The sequence below is a fragment of the Dromiciops gliroides genome, chromosome 2 (genome assembly GCF_019393635.1).
Source record: "Dromiciops gliroides isolate mDroGli1 chromosome 2, mDroGli1.pri, whole genome shotgun sequence".
Taxonomy (NCBI): Eukaryota; Metazoa; Chordata; class Mammalia; order Microbiotheria; family Microbiotheriidae; genus Dromiciops; species Dromiciops gliroides.
Window position 1 is genome coordinate 589087982 of NC_057862.1, and position 16836 is coordinate 589104817.

A 16836-nucleotide genomic window follows, 5' to 3' on the forward strand; every position below is an offset into this window, starting at 1 on the left:
AAGCTCTGGTGATATACGAGTCGGCATGTATGGCATGTACAAAGGTGAGTAATAAAAGAGAACAAAACGAGCAAAAATATATCAAAACTGACGAAAATTATGTGTTTTCATTGTTAAGAGATGTAGTGAAATTCTCATCTGGTGAATTCCAATTCAGCATTTCTTTGATATATCTTTTATAATTTTCACTCTAATTATAATGAAAATCATTTTTCAATGTAATTTTGTAATAAAAATGTTTCCTTATTTCTCATTACCTAAGAACATGATTCCGTACAGTTACTGAGCATGCTTACAATGTGTATGCTGAAGCTTCTCTTTCTTACCATTTAATCTCTTCATAGTCTACAGATGTCAAGAGGTTCAGATTAAGCTTGTTAAAGATCGACTTCACTCTAACTCACTGATGATTATTTATTTAGCAGTTTTATGTAACCCTGTCATTGATAAGCACTCTATTAATTTGCCGAGGGACAAATCAACACTAGTTATTTTTCTACTGACTATTAGACTCAGTGCCGCTGTTTGTTACAAACCACTTGCCAGTTAATTATAAATTATGGGTCCTCTTTGCCTATATTAATTGATATCTCCTCTGCCTTTGTAATACTAGACAAATAAATTGAAGGCAAGATTTATTAAGCACTGTATGTCTTGTGTCTCTTGATCAGTATTCTTTACTTTTTTTTTTTTTAACATTTATGCTTGTTTGTACAGATCCAACAGAATGATACATTAGAGAACTGATCTTTGGGGTGTTTTTCAGAAAGGAAAAGAGAGATTTAATGGCTCCTACCAATTTATTTAAAGTGACCCTCGATTTGTTGTAGGTAGGTCCTAAAAGCTCCTTTTGACTTTGTCCTTCCACCCAGATGATGGCAGCTCCCAAGTCCTCAAAAGCTAATGTATACCTAGTTTTAAAGGGAAAACATGCAGTTTAGAGAAGATAAACAGACATGAGGAGTAGATATATAGCACAAATTTATATCATCCCTCCCCATGCTATATCTAACTGCCTTTTCCCCCTCCACCCTATTGTATATGCTGCATGTCTATTACATATGCTATTACATGTACACAAAGGCCCCTTTTAATGGTTTTTCATTTTTAAAACCTGCAGTTATAACATGTAGCGACAGAACAATAACCAGTAGCCATTTTTAATTTTTAGAAGCATGAATTATAGACAGCAATTGCATGCTCGGCTCCATTTAGGAGCGATCTCAAGCCACAGGAAGTGCACCCTTTCACTTGTATCCCACAAAGAAGCTAGAGTCAGAATTTAGGCCAGGCAGGAAGAAGAAAACATTGGACAAAAGAGATTCAATTCTTTTGCTCCCTGGACAGCGCCAAGCATGAGTGATGGCAAATTTAATAGGGAGATTTACCACTGAGGGTCATTGGAATAAATCCCCATTTCAAAGCATCTCAGTCCCAGGCTATCTCCTGACAGATACAGGCTTCCCAAACTCTCATTCTGCATCATTTCTCTGGGTACTTGTCAGTTTGAGTACTGCTTGTTTTCATGGGATCTTGGATTCCCCAATAATGCCCTACTTGACGTAAATCCAGTAAATGGACAGTGAGCTTTGATAAGCAAATCTCCCCACCCCCACCCCCTTCCACCAAGAACTTCTCTTGAGAGGATATGCTTATTTGCTACTCTGAAACACTGACCCCAATATTCAATAGCTTCATGGTGGAACATTTAGAAATACCTGAATCAAAATTTATTGCCAGGCCTTACTATGAAATTAGGACAGGAAACTCATTGTATCATAATGTGTATCATGAGCCTGAGGCTACAGGCAAGTTTCAAAAAAAAGTTAAAATTACAAGTGTCCCATTCTCCATTGTGCAATGATCTCCTTTGTGTTGAGGTTCTTCTCTTATAGGAAAAGTAAATAAGCATTTGTATAATGCCTACTATGTGCCAGGCACTTTTCAAAGCACTTTTTTATGAATATGATCTTATTTGATCATTACGACAACCTTGTGACACAGATGCAATTATAATTATCCCTAATTTACGGGCGAGGAACCTGAGGCCAAGGGTCACATAGATAATAAGTGTCTGGTATTGGATTCAAACTCCAGGCCTAGCACTCTATCTATTGTGCCACCAGTTGCCTCCATCCAGTGTGACATTGTTGCCCAGTGTATGGGAGACCTGCAGAAAGCATAAACAGAATCCCACTATTTAAGGACTGATTACTTAATTCAATCTACAGATTACTCAAGACCTATGCTCCATCTTATACTCAGATGCTATCTTTTAAGTATCTCATTGATTGGTAGTACTGCTATGAGATTTGGAATAGGGCCAAGGAAAATTCAATTTAATTCAATAAACATTTAGTGTCTCCCCAAGTACAAAGGGCTGGTCTAGGCATAAGATAAGAAGCATATTTTCAATTGCTTGTTTATCTGGATCAAATTAATTATGTTTGGATCATCTGTGGCTTTTAGTTTTCCCTGTCATCCTTGGTTCCAGTACTAATAATCAAATGTTGACTGTAATGATCAATACCTTCCATTATTTTTTGGGGGGGGTGAGGCAATTGGGGTTAAGTGACTTGCCCAGGGTCACACAGCTAGTAAGTGTCAAGTGTCTGAGGCCAAATTTGAACTCAGGACCTCCTGAATACAGGGCCAGTGCTTTATCCACTGTCCCACCTAGCTGCTCCAATACCTTCCATTATTGCCATACTATGTCTTTCTCTAATCCTTCCAAAATGACTAATAAGATTACTTCCATTTCCCCTTGAAATTACCTCTGTTCCAATGGTGAACAAAAGGACAATTTTGAAAAATAAGATTTATTGATAATCACATAGCAATCCTCCAACAAAGAGACCAGGCACAATACCCTTACATACATGAAGCTCTCCTGAGTACAAAGTTCAGATAACTTTATAAGTTTAGGGAATCACAGAACAAGATTTGGAGTTGAAAATTTCTCTCACATATTTTAGCATATGTGATACTTAGGATAACTCTTTTAAAGTAGATGGGTCTTTTATTGTTTATACCCATTTATAGATGGGAAAATTGAGGTAGAGGTCAAGTAATCAATAGCAGAGGGAATATAATATATTGAAAAATTCTGCCTTAGTCAGATTACATTATAACTGTTGCATTTAATTCGAGGTGCCACATTTTTGGAATAATAAACATGATAGGGTATACCCAGATCAGGTACTTTAACATTTTTGTTGTTATGGAGCCCTTTGGCATTTTGATGAAGCCTATGGACCCCTCTACAGAATAACATATTTTAAAGCATAAAATAAAATACATTGGATTACATTTTTTTCCTTTCTTTATACCCACAGCACTGGGCACAAACTGAGCAAATTTGATTAGTTGGGTTCTGAGGTCCCTCTCATCTCTAGTCTATCATCCTCAGACCTTGGACATTCAATGGTGTTCAATTATTCTAATTATTAGTGATTTGGAGGGGGAGGCTTGAAAAATACGGTTATTTAATAGTTTTCATTTCTTTGCGTCAGAGTTCAATGCTCATATTTTTTCCCCCATGGCGCAATGACGGCTAAGTGACTTGCCCAGAGTCATATAGCTAGTAAGTGTCAAGTGTCCGAGGCCGTATTTGAACTCAGGTCTTCCTGAATCCAGGGCTGGTGCTCTATACACTACTCCACCTAGCTGCCCTCAAATGCTCATATTTTTTTTGTTGTTGTTTTTTGCAGGGCAATGGGGGTTAAGTGACTTGCCCAGGGTCACACAGCTAGTAAGTGTCAAGTGTCTGAGGTTAGATTTGAACTCAGGTCCTCCTGAATCCAGGTCCAGTGCTTTATCCACTGCACCACTAACTGCCCCTCAAATGCTCATATTTGATAGAGAAGTAGTGGATTAGAAATGAAGATTGTGGTGCAGACTCAGACATGGCTGATGTCTTGATTTGGCTTGATGATCTGAACATTGTTACAAGGGAGGAGGTGGTAGATTAGTGGGAAGGAATAGATACACAAAACAAAAAAGGACATCAATAAAGCTTATTTTTTAAAGGCAAAAAGAAAAGAAAAAGTTTTCAAAGAATGTCTTCCCCAAGGTCACAAAGCTAGTAAGTATCAGAGGTCAGACTTGAACCTAAGCTTTAGATTGCTTCTAAGTATCAATGGATCCAGGGGGCAGCTAGGTGGCGAAGTGGATAGAGCACTGGCCCTGGAGTCAGGAGTACCTGAGTTCAGATCTGACCTCAGACACTTAACACTTACTAGCTGTGTGACCCTGGGCAAGTCACTTAACCCCAATTGCCTCACTAAAAAAAAAAAAAAGTATCAATGGATCCAGCAAGCAAGAATTTTTTTATGCACCTACAAATACCAGGGGTAATTGAGGTAGGGGATACAACTACAAAGGGTCATTGCTTTCGAACAACATATTCTAACAAAGGAGAAAAAAGACCATTTATAAGTATATGCAGAATAAATATAAAGAGAAAAAAATACAAATAAAAACGTTCGGTAAATTCAAGTTAGTTAGGAAGGGACTGCACAGGCAGTTATGGGGGCATAGGACACATCAGGAAAATTCTTATTGTACAAAGCACACATGAGTTGTAGTGGACAAAACCTCATTGCAAGTCTGAAACTCTGTTGTGGCTAAACAGGTTCCAGCAAATGAATAAGGCAAGCATTCTGTGTTGTATCATGGAATCCAAAGCTGTCTATAAGCTGTGGACCAATCCCCTAAACTCTTACCTCAAACTTTCAATTTTTTTTTTCATATTACTGGTACCAACTACTCCACAGGATTGTAACAGGGAGAGTCCATTACAGTTTCTAAAATAACATATAATAACCTCATGAATAATTAACATAATAAAACACTCTGGAGGGCAAATGGACAGGTTCAGGTTAGGAAAGCAACATTTAGGCTACTGAAGATCTGAGTTCAAATCTGGATTTAGACATTAGGTAGGTAAGTCACTTTACCTTTGTTTGCCTCAGTTTCCTCATCTATAAAATGGGAAAAAAATAATAGCACCCACCTCCCAGGGTTGTTGTGAGAATCAAATGGGATAATTATAAATTTCTCAGCACAGTGTCTGGTACCTATTAAAGACTATGTAAATGTTAGTTGTTTTATTATTATTATTATTATTATTATTATTATTATTATTATTATTTCATTACTGTCAACAGCTTTGTGGGAAGGTGAAAATTTTAATCTAGTAGTCAGCCACCTGTCTACAGGAGGCTAAAATGTAACCATCCCCAGTTTGCCTGGTTCATTCAGTTAATGTAGCTGTTATTGTTGTGCAGTCATGTCTAACTCTTTGTGATAACATTTGGAATGGCTTGCCATCTCCTTCTCCAGCTTATTGTACAGAGTACAGATGAAGAAACTGAGGCAAACAGGGCTAAGTGTCTGAGGCTGGATTTGAACTGCGGTCCTCCCGACTTCAGGCCTGGCATTATCCACTGTACCACCAAACTGCTCTCGCTTAATGATCATTTTTTTTACCTCATGTAAATTATATGATGCCAGTCATGAATCTGGGGCACACAGCACTCTCAATATAGGATCTGGCCCAGGCACACTGAAGACCATTATGCTTACCAGGTTTTACCTGTTCTTCCTGAGAACCACTCTTTCACTCGTAGAGGCATCTAATCACTCAGACACTGACGGCTGCAGGTCTTTGGGGGTACTAATCCCAGATGAATTTCTCATTCCTATAAAGTTTGTTGACCGGGACTCCTTGTCACAGAACTGGAAAAATGAATGATCAAATATGAATTGGACAAGGTCTGTGTTTATTTAGGGGGAGGTGCAAATTCTTATTAGAAAGAAAACATCCACTTTAAAAACCAACCCTCATTGGATGGGGTTTAGGGTTTGATTGTAGAACACTGAGCAAGTGGGTCCAGGATTGAATTAACATGACAAACGATTGAGACAAGTTTGATGAAAAGCTCATTTTGACTGGGCAAATTCCCTTTTTTCCCCTTTTAGATGAAAAAGTGTAGATAAAATGCATAGAAACTACACACTGACTGAATGGGACATTGGAGTTAGAAGGAATTCTGTGAAAATATACTTTGTCCAGCAGGTACTACCAGTTGGTAATCTGGGAAGAACTTTTCCCCACAATTTTCTTTAAAAGAAGTCAGGTCTTATCAGGTAACTTCTCTGACAAAGTTGAAATTCCCACCTTTTACAGTCATAATAAATACAAGGTTTCCACCCCTTGGTTGGGCCTTTTAACACTCCTAGCAGCCATGTTTAATTAGTGAAGCTGTGATAACTTTCGGTTAAGTACTTGCTATGGGTTAAATACTAAATGTACTACCTTTGACCATCAATTAAAAAAAAATAAGCCAACAAAATCTCTCAGGTATGAATGTCTAAATAATTTCATAGGATCCAGAAAGAGCTTTGAGAGCATGGTTGGCTTTTATAGTAATACTGCTTATGTAGACATGCAAGACACCTGACATTCTCTTGGTACTCTGATCCTGCCATTTGCCTATCCTTTGTGTATCTTCCAAGTGGAATTCCAAGTTTGGGATCCATGACAAATTACCTTTGAAGAGACAGGAAGGATTGAAGAAAAACCCTTCATTCCCCTAATGATCTTGGTGTATTAATCATTCCTATGAGAAAAGGAAGCCTAGACCCAGTTCTACTGGAATCAGTTCAACAAATGTTTGTCTTGCACCTACTAGGTGAAAAGTACAGTCTAAGAGATAGCAATACAAAGATGAAAAATGTCACAACCCCTGTTGCTAGATGAGACATGTACACAAATAGTAAGTCCATGTCATAAAATGATTAAGAGCAAAGGAGAGGTCAAACAGAGGAACCTGGGGGATTCAGAGAGAACGTTTAAGTTACCGATGCTGAGTGAGATGAACAGAACCAGGACAACACTGTACACGGTATCAACAACATTGTGTATTGATCAACTGTGATAGACTTGACTCTTCTCAGCAATACAATGATCCAAGATAGTTCCAAAGGATTCATGATGGAAAATGCTCCCCAAATCCAGAAAAAAAAGAACTATGGAATCTAGATGCTGATTTAACAATACTATTGCATTTTTTTTGTTTGTCTTTTTTGAGGTTTTTCCTTTTTGTTCTGATTCTTCTATCACAGCATGACTAATGCAGAAATATGTTTAATATGATTGTACATATATAACTTATATCAGATTGCTTGCTGTCTTGGGGAGGGAAGGAAGGGAGGGAGGGAAAAATTTGAAACTAGAAATCTTATAAAAACAAATGTTGAAAACTATCTCTACTTGTAACTGGAAAATAATAAAATACTTTCATGGAGAAAAAAGAAAGTTATAAGTTCCTACTGTCAGTAATAGTACTAATATTACTAGAACTATTCATGATGATGGTGGTGGTGGTGGTGGTGGTGTTGGTGATGGTGATGGTGATGGTGATGGTGATAATAAAAATTCTGGGAAACTAAACCAAAACATGTACTTGAACAAGACCATTATCACAGACTGAACTATTAATCCCCAAACTCTTGGATATAACATTAATTCATAAAAACTTAACTTTTAAAAAAACTTTGGCTTTCTAAATATTTTAAGTTTCTAAGCTATATGGAACAAAACATTTCAAAGCATTGTAGTTGGACTGAGAAGATCAAAATCATGTGGGAACAGAAAGCATTACATAGGATCACTCCTATCCTGTCTACTATTGGCCTTGTACCAAGGAAGCTTTCAGTGAGCCTCAGGAGGCTGAGCTTACAGCCTATGCTTTTATTCAGCTGCAAAAAGTAGTTACTTTATTGATCTGGGCAAAAGTCCAAAGGGCATTGGATGTAAAGGAATAATAGCAGGATAGTGACCTTTGCCATATGAAAGGACCATTGCTATATAAAAGGATGAGGAAAAATGAGGTGATGATAATAATCATAATGGCAACATTTACCAATTGGAATCATTCATGTATTTCGTATTTGTATAGAAATAGTATTGCCACAAAGATTAGTGATGTAAAGGAAAAGGAATGATTGCTAGAGAAAGGACAAAAAGGAGACAACAGAGACTGGGATCAAGGTCAAAGGTCAGAGGGTTGTTCTTAATAAGGAAATCCATGCACACACATACATACACACTCATTCTTCCTTTTTTCCCTCCCATCACAGTAGAAATATACACATAAAGACAATATATGATATACAAATTTCTATTCTGACAGGAGGGATGGAAGCAAGAATGAGTGAAAATACAGAGAAAATTTGGGATACATAAGAAGAATAACTGAGGTTCTATTTGATAGCATTTAAATTAGTAAAGCAAAAGTCAAGCTCAGCTTCTGAGAGGGGAGGAGGAGATAGAAGTGAGGTTTTTGGCTTTTGAAGAATGAAAAAGTCTTAAAACTGTCAGATGTATAATAGGTAGTCATTGATGACTCACTCTATGGGACTGCCATATTAAGAAGGAATCCAGTCATGTTTTACTTTACTTTACTTTAACCTAGACTCTTCCCTGACTCCACCTCTTCCTTGCTTGTCTTTTCTCTGAAAAGGTATCCTTTCTTTCCTCTGCTTCTCCTAACCAACCAGTTTCCTAGTACTACATATATACTCTCTATATATACCATTAGAATGTAAACTCCTTGAGGGGAGGAACTGTCTTGTTCCTATTTGTCTCCCTATCACTGAGGACAACATCCATAAAAACAACAACAAAAAAAAAACTTTAATAAAATTGAACTATAAGGTAAATTAAATAATTTCAAAGTGCTATTTAAGGTTTAACTGAGGTTAAACAGCATGAATTCTCAATGGATCGATTTAATAGCATTCTATGACATTCTGGCTAATTGAAATATTTTCCCCATTTCGGCCTGGAAGCTCTGGATCTTAGTTGTGACATTCTCAGGATTTTTATTTTTGGAGTTTCTTTTAGAAGGAAACTGGTAAATTATTTCTATTTTTCTTAGTTCACAAGTTTTCATAGATCTAGGCAATTTTCTTTTATGATTTCTTGAAATATGGTATCCAGGCTCTTTTCTTGGTCATAGATTTTTGGTAATCCAATGATTCCTTGCTCACATTTCTCCCTTGATCTGTTTTCTAGGGGTGTGTGTGTGTGTGCCATTACATTATCTTTTACTTTTTTCAGCCTTCTGATTGGGATTAATTCTTTGTGCATCATGGGGTTGATTTCTATTTGGTCCATTCTGATTTTCATGGAGTCAGTTATATAAGTAAGTTTCTCCTTCCACATCTTTTCTCTAGAGTTCTCATTTTATTTTGAACATCAGTCAAACAAACAAACAAAACTCTCTTTTCATTTTTTTCAGGAATTCCAGTTGTCCTTGCAGGTAAGTTGTGGTTTTGTTTGAGGCTTCCTTGTAGATATTGTAGAATGATTTCTTTGCTTCTGTGTTTTTGTCTCCCATGTCCCTGACTCCATACTATTTTTTTCTCCTTGGTATCTGTCTTACTTCATGTATCTTCTAGCTTCACTTACTAAATTGAGAGTTCATGTTAGGGTTAGGCTTGACCAACTTCTGAAAGTGTTATTGGGATGTTGCTGTGTCCTGAACTGTATCATCTGCGGTTCATGCAAGGGCTTTCTATGGCATGGAGAGCTATGTTCTTCAAGGATCTCAAGGGCAGTCCAAACCAATATGCTGCAAACTCAGTGCCTTTTAGGTGGTCAAATCCAAGGTGAAGGTTAATTGCCAATCCTTCCACTTTGAGGTTTACTGACTGAGAATGAAGTTTAATTCTCGGTTACACCATTGTAGGGTTGCTGGTGGTTGGTGTTTCTGTAGACAGATGCTGGATCCACCCCTGTAAGTTAGATGGAAGGCTCTACATGTTCCTGTTGACAGAACTTCAGAACCATCAATGATCTTCACTTCCTACCCCATTACATAGATGCAGGCCTCATATCCTAAGTTTCATCTGCCTAGACCCTGGTCCAGGAGAAGAGTAACATGACTGTCACCTCACACCTACTTTGGGCAGCAAGGTGATGCAATGGATAGAGTGTCAGGCCTAAAGTCACGAAGACTTGTCTCTCTGAATTAAAACCCAGCCTCATATACTTAATAGCTGTGTGACCCTGGGCAAGTCACTGGACCTTGTTTGCCTCAGTTCCTTCACATATGTATCTTGGCCAAGAAAATTCCAAATGGGCTCACAATGAGTTAAACCCTCCTGGAAGAACTAAACAACAATATCAATATTCCATTACACTGCTATAGGCTTCTGCCCCAGTACATGTGCTCAAAAGTTCTACACAGGCCTTTCTGAATAACCTACACTCTCATGCCCACAGGCATCTGTCCATCTCACTGTGTTAACTCGGGCTACAAAAATGCCCTAGTGTGGTCTGTCATAGTATTTCCTGAATATTGCTCAGTGTAATATTCTTCTTTGATATCTGTTGAAATAAATATGGCAGAAAACTGATTTATATTGATTTATCTTACTCTACTATCTTTCCTAGCATTGGTTCTATGACTTCTTCCTGTTGTACTAAATAGAAATGGAGCTGAATAAGAGAAAAAAAGGAAATCAATATTACCCAGGTTTAGAGAATGACCAGGTGGAATGTCAAGGGGCAGCCAAGGAATGGTTAACCCAATATCAAGGCTAAACAGAGAAGTCAATGGATCCAGAAGTTCATGATCAGGATAAAGGTTAGACTTGGAAAGCATTAAGGTGTATGGAAGATAAAAAAGATATCGTGTCCTTAGAGATAGGAATTTCAGAATTCAAGATCCTAAAGGTAAAGCAGTTTCAAATGATGATCTGATTAATGTATGACCACCCTGGTAAAGGGCTGAAATGGAATGTAAATTGTTATTGGAATTGAGGGAGTCAGTGACAAAGATTGTATGCAGGTCCTAAGTATGGATCATGAAACCCCCAAAGAGAAAATGCTGGAGTAGAGGAGTGACTGCAAGCCACATGCTTGCAATTGACAGTGGTGGGAGGGTGGCCTGGTCACTTGAAATGAATGTTTCAAGGAAGAACAGATAGTCATCATAGGAAATCAATGAATATGGGCATAGAATAAGCAAAGGCACAGGAATTTTACTTGCAATGTATTACAATAGTGCAAACAAATAGATTTCTTCTTACAGGTCTTTTACTTGATGATTTACTTGGCTTCTAGTGATAGGGGTAGGATGACAGAGGCCAGTGTAGGACATCAGTGAAAAACTCATATTGCATCAAATTCTTTATTTATTTATTTATTTATTTATTTATTTATTTATTTATTTATTTTTTTGTTTTTAGTGAGGCAATTGGGGTTAAGTGACTTGCCCAGGGCCACACAGCTAGTAAGTGTTAAGTGTCTGAGGCCGGATTTGAACTCAGGTCCTCCTGACTCCAGGGCCGGTGCTCTATCCACTGCGCCACCTAGCCGCCCCTCTTTTTTTTTTTTTTAAATAAACATTTTTATTTATAGTTTGGGGTTCCAATTTTTAACCCTCCCTCCCTCCTTCCCCTTCCCTCTCCCTAAGGCTGTAAGCAATCAGCTATGGGTTATACATGTGCAATTATGCAAAACATTACCTTATTAGTAATTTTATACAAGAAAACTTGAATAAAAGAAAAAATGAAAGAAAGTGAAAAACAACATGCTATGTTCAATCAATATCAGTTCTTTCTTTGGAGGTGGATAGTATGTTTCATTGATAGTCCTTTAAGAATGTCTTGGATCATTGTATTCTTGGGAATAGCTAAGTCATTCACAGTTCTTAATCAAATAATATTGCTGTCTCTGTTCACAGTGTTGTCTTGGTTCTGCTCACTTCACTATAACTCTGTTCATACAAGTCTTTTCAGGCCTTTCTGAAATAATTCTGCTGTCATTTCTTATAGCACAATAATGTTCCATCACCATCATATACCACAGCTTGTTAAGCCAACCCCCAATTGATGGGCATTCCTTTGATTTCCAATTCTTAGCCACCAGAACAAGAGCTGTTATAAATGTTTTTGTAAAAATAGGTCTTTTTCTCTTTTAGGATATGTCTTTGGAATATAAACCTAGCAGTGCTATTACTGGATCAAGGGGTATTCATATTTCTATAGCCCTTTGGGCATAGTTCCTAATTGTTCTCCAGAATGGTTGGATCTTTACACAACTTCACCAACAGCATCCCAGCTTTCCCACATCCCCTCCAACATCTAATATTTTCCATTTTTGTTATATTTGCCACTCTGATAGGTTTGAGGTGATACCTCAGAGTTTTTTTTAATTGTACTTTTCTGATCAATAGTGACCTAGAGCATTTTTTCATATGATTATAGATAGCTTAGATTTTTTTGTCTGAAAACTGCCTGTTCATAACCTTTGACCATTTATCAATTGGGGAATGACTTACTTGTATTTTTCTATCACATTCTTAACACCTGCCATTTCACCTCTCTCTCTCTCTCTCTCTCTCTCTCTGTGCATGTGTGTGTGTGTGTGTGTGTGTGTCTGTGTGTCTGTCTGTCTCCCTTGGTTTCTCTCTCTTCTCCCTTCCTCCTTATCTCTCTCTGTTTCAGTGTCTCTGTCTCATCTATCTCTCCCTTTCTGTCTCTATGTCTGTCTCTCTGTATTTGTTTCTCTTTCTCCCTTCTTCCTTTTCCACCTCCCCCTACCAGGACCTCAACCTTAGGCTTTGTTTTATTTTTCAGTATTTGAAAAGACATAAAACCCCGCCAAACTGTGGAAGATTTTTCTCTTCCAAAGTTGTTAACCAACTGGTTGGTTGATATTGACTGCCATTTATCTGTTCTAAGTTCTGTGTTCTTAGAGCATAACTGGAGACACACTGCTGATTGTCCCTCTTCCTGTCTTTGCCAGTGCTCTGAGCTCCACACAGTCTGACTTCTGTGTTGCTTTCTCAGATAGACTGGAACAGCAGAAAATATAAAAAGTGCACGTTAGTGACAAAATGGACATGCTAAGCAAAGTTTTCCAAGGAGAAAAGAGGAAAAATGGTTACTTTACCATCTCCCCTTTAAGTAACAGCTAGGGAGACAACTGGTCCCATTGTGTTAGACATAATGACAATGGCTGAAACCTTTGTCTTATTAAGCTGTTGACAATCGGAGAATCAGATGAATTTACCACTGGTTCAGTAATTGTCTTTCATATATGAACAATTTCCCCTCCCCCACCCAACTTTTATGATTCATCATATTTATTTTTTGTTTCCTCAAGCAACATCTTTTATTAGTTGCACACTCACTGCAGAAATTTAATTTCTGCAAGAGAACAACAAAGCAGTTGATTATTATTATTGAGAATCTGGTACAGCATCGAGTGAAATAAAATCTATAAGGCATTAAAATGACAGATTAGGCAAGAGCTGTATTCATTTACAAGTGTTAGAACATCATGTTAATGCCTCACAAGCACAATATAAAATGAAAATCAACTCTTTCATGCTGCTTTACTAATGCTGCAAAGCTCCCAGGAACACAAAACCAAGTCCTATTAAAGAGGCAAGGTCCTTTTGATGTGTGAATATAGGTTCCTCTTTGACATACCACAAGCAAAAATACCCTTGTCATCCTGGCCAGCCAGAAATTCTCTATCCCTGTCCCATGGCCATTTAAAACTCCATTTTAGGAAAAATCTCAGGAGAACAAAGCCTACTCATTTGTACTTCACTGTCTTTTAATGATATAATATATCATCATATCATTAAATGCATAATGGTACACTTGGTTTATCCAGAGGCCACCTATATGGAAACTTCCACTATTTGGAACACATCAGAGAAACAAAGGAAAGGCAAATGCCCTCTAAGCATACAAAATGAGGCCACAAAGTCCTTGGGGAGAGGGAACCTCATGAATTTTTCTCATGGGAGGTTCCTTCTTGCCATCATTTAGAGTGATTTACTCTTAGTTTAGACACAATTCTAACAAGTCAGGTTTCATAGTCTATCGTAGATTAGAACTAGCAGTTAGAAATGTAGAGGGGAAGTCTAAGGAGTAAACTTACTGACAGCAACCAAACTGTTGTAGCTAATTAGAAAGGCAGAGGAGAAACAGAGAGCTGACTTACTGGTAATAACAAAACAGAAAAGTAATAAGAAATATCTTTCATAACTCGAGATAATCACAAGAATCTGATGTCAATTCAATTCAACAAGCATTTTTAAGTGGCAACTGTATACAAGGTATTCTGCTAGGCATTTAATATACAAAGACAAAAATAACAGTGCTTGTCCTTATGGACTGTTGGCCCTCAGGGCCTCACAGTACATTCTATTGAAGGATATAACATATGGATAGTTTAAGTATTATAAATTATACACTAATTAATAGAAAATAATTTCAAGAAGTAGAAAGTGCTAAAACCTGTTAGAATCAGGAAAGGAGCCATATAGTACCTGAGCTGTTGTCTGAAGAAGGATCACAACTATACAAGGGAAGGGCAAGTAAGCAGCTCCTTAAAGGCATGAAGGAAGCAGTTATACAAAGACAGAGCTGGGGGACAGTTTAGAAAGCCAGTTTAACTGAAATGGAAAGTATGTAAAGGTAAATTATTTGAAGCAATTTGGAAAAGTAGCTGGTATCCATATTTTAGAGGCCTTTAAATGCTAGAATTCAACTTGTACAGGTCTTTAAATTGCCACTCTAAGGGTTTTGTCATTTATCCTAGAGCAAATACAGAGCCACTGATAATTTTGGGTAGTCAAGCAACAAGTAACATAGATCTGTATTTTGGCAACACTGTAGAAGATGGATTAAAGAACAGAAAGAAAAGGAGACTAATTCAAGGTTTTCAGGATAAGAATTAACAGGCAACCTGGCACAGTGTGAGGGGCAGTGTGACATCCACATATGGACAGCTGAACTTGAAGTAGAAAGACCCAATTTTGAATCCTGTTTCAGTTACACACTAGGGGAACTACCAAAGGCAGGTCATTTAAACTCTCAGCCTCAGTTTCCTTAACTGTCAAATATGGGTGATGATACCTTTAATACTTACCTCACAGAGTGTGAGGATCAAATGAACTAATACATGTAATACACTTTGCAAACCTTAAAGTACTTTATAAATGTCATCTCTTAGTATACAGTTCAATATGCCTTGAGGGCATCATATATTACAACATAGTAAAATAACTAATGTTCATAATAATAACATTGGATCATCAAGCTAAGGCTAATTATTTTCAGTATCAGGAATGCATTCTATTAAGGCAGTAGAATGGAGGCTCTGTGAAGGCAGGGTCTTTTCATTCTTGTTCTTGCATCCTCAGCCAGTAGCACTTTTTTTTTTTTACATATAATAGGCATTAATAAATGTTGAATTGGATTCTCATTTAAAGGCCAGTCCTTGGGAATTGCTATTTCCTGCATATCTCATTGATGAACTTAATGATATTTTATCTCCAGGAGAAATCAGTATCACCTTTGTTCCTAAGCTGTTTCCCATTTTTCAAATCCTGATCACTCAAAAAAGGAATTGAATGCTTAATGTTATTATATGTATGTATGTATGTATGTATGCATGTATGTGTATGTGTGTATATATATATATATATAATCTATATCAGATTACCTGCTGTTTAGGGAATGGGGGAGGGAGGGAAAAATTTGAAATTTGAAATCTTATCTAAACAAATGCTGAAAACTTAAATTAATTAATTAATTAATTTTTTAAAATAAAGGAATTAAAATTAGATAACCTTCCTTCCACAGGCATCTGTACCTGGGAGGCTTCCCTCCCTTCTTCCATAATATGAAAATATCTATAGACATGTGGGTCTTGTATTTAGAGCCTAAGATAAGTAGCTAAAAATGAAAAAGAGTAAGTGGGGTACAAATCTCAGGCATATAATTGAGCCTCAAGTTTGAACAGAGATACAAACATCCCAGGGGAAGCAAAAGAGACACAGGAAAAGCAAGCAAATACTAATTGGGGGCCTCGTTTTCTCTCTGCTGACTTGGTGCTAATTTCTTGAACTTCACCCAGACTATGTGTCCAACAGACCACATGGTGATTGCTAAATTGCTCAGTGACCACAAGCTACATCCATGGGGGAAATAGTCACAAAAATTAACATCCCATTTAATGCTCACCATGCTTCCAAGCCAACACTTTGTGTACCAGAAACTCTGCGAACCAGCTCCAAAACTTTTCAATTCCTGACAAATGCACTGGCTCCTCTCCAAGAACTTGGGCCGCAATCTGTGCTACATGCTGGTGTTTGGTGATGGTGGTGATCATGACGACAGTGGAGGGGAGGAGGAAGTCATGCTTCTTAAGGAGAATGATCTAAAAGATGGCAGCCGTTAGGGACTACTTGAGGCAAAAAGAACACCAAGTGAGAAAACAAATGGCCTGGCCCATGGCTTGTAAAGGAAAACATTTCTCAAACAAATAACACACATATGAAAAAAAAAAAAACTGACCGAATGGACACAATAAGTAGTTGTCTGATCAGCTACACATTGGGGGAAAATGTGCCTATATATTTTACATTGTAGAAGATGGGAGGTCTCAGTGGGTGACCTCGTTGAAGGTAAAGGTCTGAGATATTTGACCCTGCAGTTCTACATCTTGAGAGTAATTAGACTTATGTCCTTGATTGGCTAGCACCATTTGGTTTTTCTCTTTGTATCTCCAGTTCATGGCAGAGCACCCTGCACTTAAGATATAAACAATAAATGTGGGTTGAATTTCCATGTGGAAAATGGACAGAGTGATAATAACAGTTGCCCATTTATCAGTTTAGGAACTCATTCATTTTCATTGAACTTCCATGCTTTCCTCATATGCTTCCTTCCTCAAATCCTTAATAATGTTGGTGATGATCTATCATTGTACCGGGGAGATTGTAATGTGTGGTGGAG

General features: G+C 37.5%; 1 long non-coding RNA gene across 1 annotated transcript in view; it reads right to left on the reverse strand.

Annotated features, from left to right (window-relative positions):
- The window catches only part of LOC122742966, a 725757-nt gene that overhangs the window by 176110 nt on the left and 532811 nt on the right, over positions 1-16836 (reverse strand). Inside the window, exons 4-5 of the long non-coding RNA XR_006354966.1 lie at positions 5587-5739; positions 797-911 (exon numbers count right to left, since the gene is read on the reverse strand). This is a non-coding gene — a long non-coding RNA (uncharacterized LOC122742966). The remainder of the gene's footprint in view (positions 1-796; positions 912-5586; positions 5740-16836) is intronic.